The sequence below is a fragment of the Protopterus annectens genome, chromosome 1.part1 (assembly GCF_019279795.1).
Source record: "Protopterus annectens isolate FY-2018-M chromosome 1.part1, PAN1.0, whole genome shotgun sequence".
NCBI lineage: Eukaryota > Metazoa > Chordata > Ceratodontiformes > Protopteridae > Protopterus > Protopterus annectens.
In genome coordinates, this window is record NC_056726.1 from 1933367274 (window position 1) to 1933380051 (window position 12778).

Below are 12778 nucleotides of genomic sequence, written 5' to 3' on the forward strand. Positions count from 1 at the left end.
AGAATGTAGCAATATTAGACCAAACACAGTTTAAAAATGCAATTAAATTAAAAAAGACTAAAAGCAAGTGCAGAAAGAGTTTATTAGGTAGAATGTGGTAAATAGATGGGACTGGTGGAGTGCCCCAGATCAAATCTACAGTGGGGCGGGCAACTGCAAAAGCCACCAAATTTAAACTACAGGGTGTCCTATAACTGCGTACTGCTATTGGTGATAAACTTGTTAGCTAGGAGTTCTTATCCCAGACATGGCAACTGTGTGGGAATTTGTGTTTGTGTGTCACTGTGTAAGGAGCAATACGTTTTAGGCTAGTCACACTCAGTACAATTCAAATGCCCTACTTTGGCAAGGCTGCTGATGTCATTCACTGTGAAATACACCTTTGGGAAAGGTGTAGCCCAGTAATCTCTGTGGCACACCCTCTAACCATGTAATGCTGTAGTGTGATAAACCAGTTAGGTAGGAGTTCTAATCCTAGACATGGCAAATGTGTGTGCGTGTTTGTGTATCTCTGTCTGTGTAGGGATCAATGCCTTTTTAGGCTAGTCAATCTCACTACAATTCAAATGCCCTACTTTGGCATGGCTGCTGATGTCATTCACTGTGAAATACACCGTTGGGAAAAGTGTAGCCCAGTAATCTCTGTGGCATGTCCTATAACTGCATACTTCTGTAGGGTGATAAACTTGTTAGGTATGAGTTCTAATCCCAGGCGTAGCAACTGCATGTGTATGTGTTTGTGTGTCTCTATCTGTGTAGGGATTAATGCTTTTTAGGCTAGTCACACTCAAGTGAATTCAAATGCCCTACTTTGACAAGGCTGCTGATGTCATTCACAGTGAAATCCACCTTTGGGAAAGGTGTAGCCCAGTAATCTCCATGGTGTGTCCTATAACCGTGTAATGCTGTAGTGTGATAAACTAGTTAGGTAGGAGTTCTAATCCCAGACATGGCAACTGTGTGTGTGTGTGTGTGTGTGTGTGTGTGTGTGTGTGTGTGTGTGTGTGTGTGTGTGTGTGTGTGTGTGTGTGTGTCTATGTATCTGTGTAGGGAGCAATGCTTTTAGGCTAGTCACACTCAGTACAATTCAAATCCCCTACTTTGGCAAGGCTGCTGATGTCATTCACTGTGAAATAAATCTTTGGGAAAGGTGCAGCCCAGTAATCTCAATGGTGTGTCCTATAACAGCATAATGCTATAGTATGATACCGTACTCTGTAGGGGTTCTATTCCCCCACATGGCAAGTGTGGATGTGTTATGTGTTCCTTTGTTTGTGTAGGGAACAATGCATTTTATGCTAGTCAAACTCACTACAGAACAAATGCCCTACTTTGGCAAGGCTGCTGATGTCATTCACGGTAAAATACACTTTTGGGAAAATTGTAGCCCAGTAATCTCCATGGCACATCCTATAACAGCGTAATTCTGTAGTTTAATATAGTACTTTGGTAGGAGCTCAATTCCAACACATGGCAAGTGTGGATGTTTGTGTGTATGTGTGTGTGTGTGTGTGTGTGTGTGTGTGTGTGTGTGTGTGTGTGTGTGTGTGTGTGTGTGTGTGTGTGTGTGTTCCTTTGTTTGTGTAGGGAGCAATGCATTTTAGGCTAGTCACACTCACTACAGTTCAAATGCCCAACTTTGGCAAGGCTACTGATGCCATTCACTGCGGAATACACTTTTGGGAAAGGTGCAGCCCAGTAATCTCCGTGGCACATCCTATAACTGCGTAGTGCTGTAGTATAATAAACTAGTTAGGTAGGAGCTCTAATCCCAGCCATGCAGGTGTGTGTGTGTGTGTGTGTGTGTGTGTGTGTGTGTGTGTGTGTGTGTGTGTGTGTGTGTGTGTGTGTGTGTCTGCGTTTGTCATTCGTATCCTCGGCGGGGGTGGCTGTGAGTGTCTAACAACTGGACTCATTGTGGAGCAGGTTTTGCAAATTTCTTATATGGTGGCCCTATTATATGTCACAATGTCCACCTTACAGGGATAACAGATGTGAAATAGCTGTGAGGCTGGGGTGCCAATCCACACCCCTACACGTGACATCAAGGCTTGGCGAACAAAGTTAGCAACCCTTGTATTATCCAGAGAACACTCTCAACCCATGTCTCAGACACAAACACACTTGCCTAGGCAACAACCGCTATGTTGATAGTACCCTGCATATTGCCACAGATAGCAACCATGGTGTGATTGCAGTGGACTACAGAGAGCATGGCACCCTGTCCATCAGTACAATAGGCACGTATATGCAGACAGTGCATCTTCATTATGTTCCCCACCGGACACCTGCAAAACCTGTGGTGCCATCAAATATGACCCACAAAGGGCATGCCATGCCTTAAACACATGGCATGTATGGACACATGCCACTGACACCAGGGAATACCTGTATCATGCTATCAATGTAGGTTCAGGGTCAACCTGCTGTCCATTACCAGTCCCCACCAAATGAGGCCAGGACTAGCACATCTGATGATAATCTGTGTACACAACATGGGCCAGACATCACAGGTACAGTGCCACATGTCACTGTACATGCATGTGGGAAGTATGCACATCCCAGACACCATCCATGTCATGGACTAATTAACACATGCATGGCAAACAATGCACAGCAATGGCCACACACAATAGTTACCCAGGTGGCTGGATGGTGAGCACAATACCCACCTGTGTGGGCCAATTCAGACACTACACCCCTGAGCCACACTGTAGACCATTGTCATGTGGCCTGATGCCAAGGTATACCCATCACCTGGCCTTGTATAGCCACCTGGCACAGTCAATCACTACACACCAGTGAAGCAATGCACCCATGCATGTCAGTACTGGCAGCCTGTGTCTGTGTGTTTGGTGTATAATGCCTTTGACCACATTCAGACTGACTACAAGCCCCATTGGCATACTGAAGCATGCTGTCTGATGTCTGACACCTCCACATACCCTTTGCCAATATAACCTCTGGATAATCCCTGTGCTGCATGTGATACCTGCACAGTACTGTATTGGTGCAAACTAACTAGTGAAGAGGTGTATGTCTGACCCTGCCAAATGTGTCATTGTGCGTGGGTCCCTGAGAGAGTGTGGTTTTGTTGACGCTGACACCTATTCATGCGGACAGGTGCATGTACTACACCTACCGTATAGCTATCATATCACTGTTGCAGATGTCACTCACCATAACATATACATTTGGAAAGCTGCTCAACATGTAAGCTATGTGGCGCATCCAATAACTGCAAAGACATATGATAGCAATACATAATAGCCAGGGGTTTTATACCCTGTACTAGTATGTGTGTGACACAAACATGCTTAGGTTTTACTCTCCCACCCCTCCCTGACTTATCTTTGCCTCTGTCTGCCTCTCTCACTCCCTCTCTGGTGGATGTGGAGGCCTACACCTGCTTTGCTTAGGCAGCAGCATGTGTTTTGTAAGTGATGCTCATGATCAGCTGACGGCCTCTGCATGAATTGCAGCCCTCCTTTAGCTGATTGCATGTGGAACAGCTGTGGTAACATTCCCATAGCCAATTGCATGAAAACACACTCCAATATCTAAGAAAATCATGTCGGTATTGGGCCTTTTCATTTACTGTGAGCAGGACCTAGGTCTGTTGTTTGGCAAACAGCATCTTAGATGGAGTGGGGATTTACATCTAACAACATACACTGTGGAAACAGGCCAACACACAGGAGGGGGATGTGCCTGACATGACTACAAAATGTAAGTGTTGCTATTCTGAATTTGGGGTAGTGTTGATTTAACAGGGTGTGTGTGTGGATATGGCTGGTCTACATGTTTTAATACCTGTAATGACAGAGCTATGTCTCTGAGGAAACCCCATCTGTAGGATCATCTGCAGACTGGGCAATGTGTGATGACTTTTGCTTCTTGTGTTACTCACAGAGCACTTATGTGTGAACTGCAGAAGCATAGTGTGAGGACTGCAGTCAGTACATGGTGACAGACATGAGAGTTACTGATCTCATATCCCTCATAAGACATTTGTCGCAACAAACCCTATTACAACAGTAAATGTATGAGGTTATCACAGATCCATGTCAATACTGGCCCTGTGTTTGTGCCTCCAGCCACAACCTTGTCAACCTGTGTACATATGTCATGCAGAAAGATGTGCATATGTCCTGTACACCATAATTGATTGACATCATATCTGATAACAAGCCAATGTGATATCAGACTGTGGCACATGTTATGTATAGTAGGGGTTCTCTTTGAGGATATAACCTGGGCATTCTTTGGTTGTGTGTACAGTACTGAGGTCTGTGTACTTATGGTTATTGTTGACAGTGTGTGTATTGTGAATATGTACCTTGGCCTGTGTACAGACTGTGGTAGATGTCATTGTCCTTGTTCCTGTTCTATCTGATGTTACATGCTACTCCACTGTATGTTACCCTATCAGCTTACATGTTTGTTGGGCCAAACACACGCATGTCCCATACCATAGACAGGCATCAGTCCACACTGTGTAGCGGCCCAGTATATGTAGGGTTAGTGTGTGAGTGGCACATATGAGGATAGTGTTAATCAGATAGTCCATATACTGTAATATTATGCTAGCTACAATATGTGGCTGTGGCTGTGCTCACATTGGTTGTCGTTATGCACTTTCACACAGGTGTCTGTTACTCTGTGCTGTGACATGCCTGTAGAGCCTGCTACATATGCGGGTACATGTGTATTCCCCAATAAGAAATGTAGGCCAGTGTTGTGGCAGTCTGCCTGTAGCCTGCACAGTGCTTTGTTACATGCCTAGCAGCTTAGTGTACTTACCCAGTGTGATGTTATGTCCAGATACTTGCCAGATGTACTGCTGCCAGGCCATCATAACAGTCAGGTATGTCAGACAAAGCAGTAGGATGCTGTACAGATGTATGTCACTAACTAGTGGGTAGTATATGGCCATGGCCCCCTATTTACCAGCTGTTATTATGTGTCAGGACAGACAGGGGTGTGTGAATGCATAACCCATGGGGGCAAATGTATACCAGTATTTATGTGATACACCCATCTACATGGCTGTTAACATCCCATTGTCAAGCTTGGTCCATATGTCTTGCACTAAAGGGTTCTGTGTATACCTTTGGACTGACCAGAAGGTGTCAGACTGTCCACATTTATTGGCCATATTTCTGCTGTAGTCCACAGGATCATTACTGTGCTAGTAGTGGTACTGTACTATGATGACCTTAGGATGTCTGCCAGTTGCTATTGGCACACATGTTAAAAGCAGATGTGACTTCCCATGCAACGCATGTCTGTAAAGACAACCCCTATCACAGTAGCAATAGTCTTCATATATACCTGCACTACATACCTGACATCCCCTTGAACTACGAGGCTGGGACTATTGGAGCTGAGGTAGGGCTCCACTACATTGTCAGGATATATGGTGGACATATATGTATATATAATAAGCCATATATCTATAAAGATATATATACATATATACATATCTACATACATAGATGGATATGTAGATGTACATATATATATATATATATATATATATATATATATATATATACATATAAACACACAGATATATACATATACACAGCAATATATGTCTACACATATACAGTTAGAGATACATATGCACATATACATATGGATATCTACATATATATTGACAGTAATAGGTATATCAGAATACATATGTATGCACATATAGTTATAGATATCTACATATATATCTGCATAAATAGGCATATCTGTACACATAGGATGTGCATACATATATAGCTATATATATATATATATATATATATATATATATATATATATATATATATATATATATATAGATACACACACACATATGAAGAGATGTACACATGCCCATATGCAGATATATATGTTGCACTATACAGATGTGTATACAGACATATGTATGAATATACATGTGTATGTACATGTAGACATATATCAACCTATTCTATGTATATATCCATATTCCTGTCATGCATAAACCTCAAGGTTGTGTATACTCTCCAAGATGTATCTCACCATATGTATTTGCTATGTGTACTTTATGTTAAAGCAACATAGGTGATGCTAAAGCCATATTAATAACAAGTACTACACAATTGCAGAAGAAAAGGCAATTGTTCAACACTAATCAATATGTGTATTGACAGATATCTTGGAAGAACAACATCTGTCTTCACAGTGGTCATGGTGTAGTGGATAAGTATTGTGCTTTAGTGTACAGGGTCCTGGGTTCAAGACCGGCAAGGGCTGTTTATTTTGTTGCTGGGCAGAACAAGGGCTGTCAGATACAGAGTGGTTAAGGCAGTTTTGAGCAGCTTTAAGTGGGTTTGTGAGAAGTTAAGCAGTGCTAATGTATGGGTAAATGTATGGGCACTTACACCATGTGGGCTTTGTCTACCAGTGAGCAAATATGCTTAGCTGTCATATTGCAGCAATGTTGATACCTGTTAAGCATGGCTTAGCCTTGATAACCAGTTCACACCACCCAGTCTGATAACATAGCAGGGTAATGACATCTGTAATAAGTGTATGAAATGTCATGTACAATACATGCACCTATGTGCTATCATTACAGTAGCAAGGGGTGTGAGTGTCATGTCTGGGACACAGATGTATATGAGGCCTGTACAGCACTGTTATCAATGTGACTTTGTTACATACAGGGGTTGTAGCCCAGGGTACGTGCTGTCACACTGGCATGTAGTGTATCATGGAGGTACTACTGTTGACATTGCCTACCCATGCAAGAGTAGAGTGCTAAATATAGTATGGACAACAGGCACACCTGCAGGCATAGCTGGACTCTGAGGCCTCCCTGTTGTATCCCTGGTGTGTGAGCTGTGTTACAGTATATAACCCCTACTGGGTAATGATCCGACATGTGGAATGCAACTCTAGATTACCGTCTGTACAGCACACAATAGCGAGGGCTCCTGAAATGTAGTTATGGCATACATATTGTTGTCAAATGTCTATCTGTCAACACATTCATCCTACTGCATATCTACTTGCCAAGCTGATGACTGTCAGTCCCTGTAGAGATGTGCAGATGACAGGTATCCCGCTGGGATATGTACAGGCATCCTAAGCTTGATTGACACTAACATGTCTGCCCAGCTATGTAAAAACTGGCACATATTGGAGATAACACCCTGTACGCATTGCATGCCACAGGTACCACCACTACACTACTGAACATGCTTGGGTACAGGTCTCCATCACAGACAGTAGCCATGTGTTGTAATGCATGTTGCATGCATGTCAACTTGATCACCTTTGTGGCCATGTGCAGGAGGTACCTGGAGGAATGGCTGATGCATGTTACTTCCACCCTGAGAGTCACCACAGTAGTGTCTGTCTATAGCTTGCCTGCTGCCACATGGCAGGTGGAAGGATACCACTGTACACACAATGCCTACACAACCCATCTCTCCTTGGACAATAGCTAGGTACACAGCTATGACAACCAGCAGAGATGCACCCCAGTACTGACACATGTGTACGTGTGCATGACTGAGTATAGCAGTGTCTGTGTGTTAGCACACCTGTACATTGGAATTCCATAAGGGCCTTCACAACCACCACAACACTAATTTTCATAGCCAGTTGTGGCTGCTGCTGTATGGGATATTACATGTACCCTGTTAAGCTTCTCTCCATACTGGCTACATGAGCCTTGCAGTATCATCACAACAGTGTCATACAAAAGGGTTGATAGGCATGTGATACCCATTGTGTTCTGCCAAGTGTGTGTATGTGTGCATGTCCGTTTATCTGCAGGGTACAGCATTCCGAGGACACATACTCCTATTACAATACCCATTGCCACACAGTAGTACAGATAGTGTTGTTGCTGCCCATAGGTGAGGCATGACAATGCAACACCTTGCTATGCGTGTGCCATGTGCATTAGATGCATATCCCTGTAGTACCACTGTTGGGATCTACAATGGGTTGTATCGCACTCGTGGCCAATGTGTGATGGTGGGTATATCAGAGTGTCATCATGGGTTTCAGGGATTACAATATCCACTGGGGGATGTGGGTGCTGTGTACACTGTCATTACACCAAGATACACCCGGTATATGTCCCATGTGCCACTTTATGGTTACCACTGTCACCATCAACCATACAGGTAACTGATACCACAATCCAGGCCAGTTATGCATGTGCTGTGTGCAGCCTACCTGTAACACATTGGACACACGGTCAAATTAGTTAGCAGTGATAGGCCTTGGTCTCTTGGATGTATGTCTGCCTATGTGTCTGTTAATGTGTATATGAAGGTATGTCACACTATGTTTTGTCCATATACACCCATTACATCCCCCATTAGCATACTGTACATGTCTGGGGATGTTCTGCATGTAACTTGTTACCTGGGACGCACCTCAACCTGAATGCTGTGTGGTGTGTTGAATGGAAGCCACACACTTCAGTATCACTACATACCTAGGTAGGGGTCTAGTCTCAGTGTTGCCAACTAACAGTATGTGTATTTGGATGGGTCTACATCAGGTTGCAGATTATGCATGCCCCAATGAGTCACCTGTCCAGGTGGCACAGCAATAACTGTTATACAAACCTGTGACATGTGTTCAACTGTACCCCAGATATGTCACAGCCATGATGTCACCACAGTGCCATTCCCCATTCTGGAATATGACTGGAGACCATCCTCGTGCTGATGCATATATACCTACAACACAAATGGATAACATTATAGAGATCACAATCAACAAGTGTTATTAACAGCTTTAATGCATCTTTGCTGGATGGCTACACTACCCGACATATATGCATTATACTTTACTCCTTACAATATTTTATAATACAGAACTGTGGTACAGTGTAGTACAGTCACTGTGTGCATCAGAACCATATTACCCTGTCCCTGCATTGATGGTATGGATGACAAGGATGAGGCACAGGTATCATCATATGCACAGGGTGTGTTGTTGGTTTGCCAGAGGCCGATGGTGGACCATACATTTGACACCATATGTAAGGGTGAGAGGTGTACTGAGATGAACTGGGAGTGGTGATGTGGTGTGTGTAGGTATGGGGTTGTCCTAGGTGTGTTTCTATATTGTGTGGGTATGCATGCATACAGTTCTGCCATGCGGCTGCCCTACACAGGTGTTTATGGACAGCTGCAGACCATACCTGGCAGAGTGTGCAGTTCCCTGCCTCCAGCCGTGGACACATGGACTGTGCCAGTCAGGGCTTTCATGGGCACCTCCAGGTACAGGCCTCGATGTGCTACTCTCACCTGATGACAAGTGTCCACTGGTAGCAGGTCCCTCCTGGGATTGGCAAGGACAACGTGCTCATGGCCTGCTGTGGTGTGGTTTGGACAGCACCCCTCCAACAGTGCTGGGGTTGGTACTGCCAATACAGGAGCCCCTTGATATCCTAGCATGTCCACATTGACTGCTAGCTGTTAGTGTTTCTGGCCTATGTCCATGTGGCCATTGCTGCACTCCCACCACACGTTCAAGCATGGACAGACCACGGTCGATGAATGCCATCATCTCACCAGACCATCTATCCATGAACTCAGTTAATGCACAGATGGCACCAGCCAGTTCACGGGTGTTGTCAATTGCAGATGTGAGAGCAGCCCTCTGCAGCCTCAGGCCCTGTCTAGTGTAACGTTCTATACATGCCTGATCCACTATGACAGCCTGACACATGTGACTGCTGGTACCAACTATGTCGCCTCTGCCAGGGGAAAAATGATCACCCTGGAACATCTGCTTATGTGGTGCCCTGCCAGACATCCGGCTATGCTTGTTGTGACCAGACACATTATGCATGGTTACCACACTTTCCTGTGCACTGCCACCAAACTCCAGCTGTCCCTCAGCTATGGCCACTGGTGATGGGGTATGTATGGGCACTGAAACTGTGTGCGGGGTTGGGGTAGTTAAAGGGGGATGTCAAATGATGGCACTGTTTTGGCCCCTGACAACCCCACCCGTGCCACAGCACTACTATCATCATCTTCGGTGTCTGTATGGACACCAACATCAAATTGCATGCAGGAGGGACCCTGACCCACCTCGCCACCTGTGGAGAAAACAATAAACACACTTTAAAACCTGTACAGCATTGCCTACCAGTACACACACACACTCACCCACACCCACACACACACACCCACACACACCCACACACACACACACACACACACACACACACACACACACACACACACACACACACACACACACACACACACACACACACACACACACACACACACACACACACACACACACACACACACACACACACACACACACACACACACACACACACACACACACACACACACACCACCGTAATACCTACCTGTCCAGACTTTACAAACAGTCCCAAGTATATTTCCATATGTTCCCCAACCTGCATCACACTTGGTAACATACACACATTGATACCACTCATTAACATATCAGTCCTCTAAATGCCTAGACAAGTGATCACAACACAAGACCTGTTACTACATTACCTGCCTGACCTGTGTGTAGCAGTTTTAGATGGCCTCACTGCTGTCATTCAGTGTTTACTGTGTGTATGTCCAGACATCATGACCATGGCCCCTATATGTGTGGGCTACTATGTTCACTCCATAATATCATGCATTGGTGTGTCATGTGTATGTATTGCTTAGTACATGCCAGATATGCTGCTCATGCAGCCTATTATGCGACAACTGTAATATATGGATACACTCCCTGGTGTTGACTAGTACTTCCCCAATGCATCTATAGTGCTGCATACGTGGGTTATAGGTCCCCTCTCTGCTGAATGCGATATTAAGGGTATATGTGGTGTCTACTTTCCTTCTCAATGCCTGATCTATGCTGCAGACCTACAGACCTTATTATACTATCAGCTGTCCTGTGATTACATACATGACACGTATTCCTGGTGTGTAATGCGGCAGTCCATGTCCGTGTACTGCATGATCCCAAAGGGAGATACTGCTGTATGAGCACCCCACAATCACACATGTACATACATGGCCACCCACACAAACACAAACACATGCGCATATGCATGCTACATGTATCAACCTCGCTCCACTTCACCAAAGTGACCCTTCAGACAAACTAACTACCCACTAGGATGCACACACACACACACACACACACACACACACACACACACACACACACACACACACACACACACACACACATACATGTGAAGTTTCATAATGATAGTACACACAGTCCTCCTATTACCCATCTGTCAACATGCATAACATATGGTACACAACAGTATGCAGTGCAGCTATAGTCAAGCCATGCTAGCAACAGTATACATGTGTGTGATGCATGTGCTGTGTCATTTAGTGATGCCCTTCCCCTGGATACCACTGCACCCATGTACACAGTATTGCATTACACATGTTCTGCACCCTACCATGTACTGTGCACCACACCTCACAGGTGTACAACCCATTGCTGAATGTGTAGTACTGTGTCAGTTATGTCAGCTTTAATGCTCACAGCTCCTATGTTTTTCAGCAACACACACCTGGGATGATATGTGGACAGATGTAATTTGTGAATGCCTGATGTCTGATTTACAGCTCTCAGCATCAACAGAACATGTATGACCAATCCAATACTCTTACACTGACAAACATCAGAGCATACCATGACTATGGAGGGTGTACACACTCTTATTTATATGACACACCCATCCTTAATCTGCCATGGGACCACATCATCACATATCTTAACAGTACATGAGCCCAATATGTGACATATGTCCTGTACTTTCACATGCAGTGTCTACAGAATGTGTTAGGTGTGTAGATGCTGACCGCGATGCATACACTCTGTGTGGGCATATGTGTGCACCTAATGTTATATGTACTACAGCAGTCACTACTCCTGGCAGGTGTGTACTAGCGTAGGCCATCTGCATATACCAGTGTATGTTCAGTCTGCCCTACACATGTCCACCTAATTTACATGATTGCAAGGTCTACTCATGTGCACATCCCTTGGTGATCATACACTGCCATCACTATTGCTGGGGAGTAGGGTTACTTCTGCCACAGTTCCTGAACCTGACTATGTGCAGATACAGCCATTCTTTGCATCCTTAGGATCCCTGCTGCAATGCACTGGTGTGTCACACTGATACCCCCCTCATTTAGCCTTTTTGCAGATGCATGACAAATAAGGCCTACACATGTGTGTCACTTTGCAGTGTCCCATACATTGAACATCACGTTACAGCTTAGTCCCAGCTGATAATGTGGACTACAGTAATGCCTTATGCTATAGTGTAACTCTGCAACAGTTGCCATCGTCCTACAGGTATATAAACTGTTGTTGCACTGTATATGGGTGTTATTCCATACATGTCCCTACTGTAGGCCATGTCTCCCACCATTATGTTACTCCCCTGTGGACACATTCCACAATCACAGAATGTTAGTTATCATGCAGTTGCCTGACATACCCTTCCAATACCTCATCATGGTCATCCCTCTGATGCCATGCATTTAACAGCAAAAATATGTGCACATGTGCAGCATGCATTCTGGGTAGGTGTGCTTGATGTGTGCATGGAATATACCATCGCCATTACATGCCCAGTGTATTGGCACGCACCTACATAAACCATACTCACCAGCTACAGGCTGCTGCCTTGGTAGTATCCTGGAGGGACCTACATAAAAGGGTAAGAGATGCAAAGTCAGTGGCCATACCTGTGGCATTGCTACAG